Raw genomic sequence first — 3,503 nt, forward strand, 5'->3', positions numbered from 1 at the left:
ATTAAAGATGCGGAAAGTAGTGAAAAATTAAGTGGAATCGCCCTTTAGCTATTGGAAGCTAGAATTGGAAAGCAACTTCAGCTTCGTAACCGTTTCCGAATTAATTCTGTTAAGTAAACTGGGGTTTAATCATTTTCAGGTCTACACAGCAGGATAACTTCATTTCCGTGAACAGCTCTAATAAATGCCTCGGTGGTGTGAACAAAAAAGACACAGCACTTACTCGTTCTGCTGGTCCCTGCTGAAGGCGTACAGTTGCTCTCAAGTTGAAAGTTACTTCCTGTTTTTTCGGCTGATGAACTTCGAGCAAGGTTTTCCAAAATGCCCGCCGGGCAAATCCACAAACATGAGTTAGACTGAGGTCACGCGACTTGAGAAGGACCTCACTGCAGCAAACAGAAACAATTTCTTTTTTTTCCCTCTTCTTTCTTCTTCTTCTTCTTCTTCTTCTTCTTCTTCTTTAGGTTTTAACGGCAGCTTGCATCCATCCACGTTGCACTACTGCCGTCTATTGGATCCTACTATCTATACTTCAAATTCTCTTAAAGATCCCAGTGTTTTTTTTTAGAGAAATCTTCTTTTTCCCCTCAATACCTGATCGATCACACTCTCAAATTTCAATTCCCTACTAACACCTAATTCCGTTTTTAATAATCTTCTTTGGTTTGCATATTTTGTACATCTAATCAAAACATGTTCCACCATTTCTACAGCATCACACCAACTACATAAACCAGTAAGATGTTTCCCCATCTTAAAAAGAGTTCCATTTAGGAAACTATGCCCGGTTCTTATTCTATTTATAATTATCTCCTCCCTCCTGTTTATTCCTTTGATCCTTACTACATCGACTGTATTTTGTATCCTATATAAATGTCTTCCATTTATTTCATTTTCCCACCTAGCTTCCCATATCTTCTTGCTTTCTTTCCAAATTATACTTTTGCCTTCAGATTTAGATAACTTTACTTGCATATCAATATCATCTTTTTTAATCATCTCTTTAGCCAACCTATCCGCTCTTTCATTGCCCATACCTACATGAGCAGGAGTCCAGAATAATATAACATTTTTATTTTGTTCACATCCTATGGTGAAGAGCCATAATCTCATATAATATATTTTGATGATTATTTGTACGTCTCTTTCCGATACTCAACAATGCAGATAGTGAGTCACTACAAACTATTATTTTATTTATATTAGTATCCTCCACCCATTCTAAAGCTAATAAAATAGCACATAGTTCTACTGTGAATACACTCAAATAATTAGATGTTATTTTTGAAATACTAATCTTTACTTCAGGAATCACTACAGCTATACTGGTTGCTTAATTTTGGGGGTCTTTCGAACCATCCGTATAAATTTGCAAATAGTTATTATATTTATTCTGCATTTGATTATAAAATTCTTGACAAATATCTATTGTATTTCTTTTCTTAATATTTGTTAATGATCTGTCTACATTAATATATTTCCATGTCCATGTAGGTCTCAAAGGCCACAATACAGTTGGACTAAATATTTTATAACATTAAATATTTTCGCTCTATCATCCCCAACCCACCCAAAACTATCAATTTGTTTTTTTCCTCTTTCCTAACGCTTTTCTAATGCTTTCTTAACTGGGTGATCTTCATTATGTCCTTTTAAACTTATCCGATAATTGACCATTAGCTGCTGCCTTCTGATGCATAATGGCATTTCTCCTACCTCTACTTGCAAAGCACATATTGGCGTTGATTTAACTGCCCCTAAACAAATTCTCATTGCTCTAGCTTGGATAACATCTAACTTTTTTAACCTAGTTTTAGCTGCTGAACTATACACCACACTCCCATAATCTATTCTTGATCTAATTAGTGACACATAAATATTTTTTAGGGAATCAAAACTTGCACCCCATCTCAATCCTGCTAAACACCTCATAATGTTTAAAACCTTTTTACTTTTCTCCATAATATGTTCTATGTGATTTCCCCAAGTTAGTTTCTTATCAAAAACTACCCCCAAAAACCGAAACCAATCAACCCTTTCTAACTCTTTCCCATATAAACACAACTTTTTTATCAATCCTTATTTTTTTATTTGTGAAAAACATTACTTTTGTCTTTCCAATAGAAAATTTAAAACCCCACTCTACCCCCCAATTACTCACTTTATCTATTCCTTCCTGGAGTTTAACAGTAAGATGTTCCACATTTCTTCCCCTTTTCCATAATGCTTCATCATCAGCAAAAAGTGACTTACCAAAACCGATGGATAATTCTTTAAAAATGTCGTTGATCATAACTGAAAATAATGTTGGACTTACCACACTTCCTTGAGGGGTTCCATTTTCTATTTTACATAATTTAAAAAAATGACATCCTATTTTAACTTGAATATTACTATCACATAAAAAATCCCATATCCAATTAAACATATTACCTCCTATACCTATCTGATGTAATTTAATCATTACCCCTTCCCTCCATAACACATCATATGCTTTCTCCACATCAAAAAACACAACAGTTTCCTTATTAATCTGAGCTTTTCTAATATCATCCTCTAAACATAAAATAGGATCAATTGTTCCTCTCCCTCTACGAAAGCCACTCTGATAAGGAGCAATTAAATGTTTTGACTCCAAATATTATGTCAATCTCTCATTCACCATCCTTTCCATCAGTTTACACATATTAGATGTTAAAGCAATCGGTCTGTAATTTCCAGGATTACTATGATCTTTCCCAGGTTTCTTTAGCGGATTAACAATAGCTTCTTTCCACTTACAAGGCAGTCTCCCCTCCTTCCAAATCTTATTGAATAAAATTAATAATTTATTTAAAACTTCCTCACTTACATGTCTTAGCATAATATAACAAACTTCATCTTTACCTGGAGCACTATTCCTAGTTCTATCCAAAGCTCTTTTTAGCTCTCCAATAGAGAAAGGATAATTCATCAGATCATTATTATTCTCCTTTCTTCTTAAAATTCCATCATTTTCCTTTTTATTTCTCTCCCTTCCTTCAATTTCATTATCTGATAAATTTTCCCCATTATGAATCTCCACAAAAGTGCTTACTAACATATCAGCCTTTTCCCTATCAGTTACAGCTACTATATAATTTTTATTTAGTATAGGATAACTCCATTCCCTTCTATCTCCTCCCATTTTTTGATCATCCCCCAAACATCCCTTAATTTTGTACTACTGTCAATTGTGTCACAGAAACCTCTCCAGAATTGTCTTTTTGTGCTTCTTATTGTTCTCCTGATTTTTGCTTGTGACTTTTTATATTCAATTAAATGTTGAAAATTACGAGACCTTTTAACCAATTTAAATGCTTTATTTCTTTATCTAACTGCTTAGCAAACAGAAACAAGTACACCTCGCTGCAGAAAACAGAAATGGGCGGGGACAGACCACTGTCAGTCTCATAGCTTATTTGGAAATAGGACCATTGCAATCCGGAAGTGAAGGGGGTGCTATTTCTTATACTTCCGTTTTT

The 3,503-nt window shown here is 34.2% G+C and overlaps 1 protein-coding gene across 2 annotated transcripts in view; it reads right to left on the bottom strand.

Moving 5' to 3' along the window:
- LOC106963550 (uncharacterized) overlaps positions 1–3,503 on the bottom strand; it is a 20,974-nt gene that overhangs the window by 13,639 nt on the left and 3,832 nt on the right. The window contains exon 2 of one of the 2 annotated variants that reach the window (XM_015058523.1): positions 224–382. The gene's annotated coding sequence lies outside the window, so the exon portion shown is untranslated. Of the gene's footprint in view, positions 1–223; positions 575–3,503 lie in introns of those variants that run through there. The other variant, XM_015058524.1, reaches the window with a different exon arrangement.

This window comes from Poecilia latipinna, unplaced genomic scaffold (assembly GCF_001443285.1).
Source record: "Poecilia latipinna isolate Pla-1442-1.1 unplaced genomic scaffold, P_latipinna-1.0 Scaffold1547, whole genome shotgun sequence".
NCBI lineage: Eukaryota > Metazoa > Chordata > Actinopteri > Cyprinodontiformes > Poeciliidae > Poecilia > Poecilia latipinna.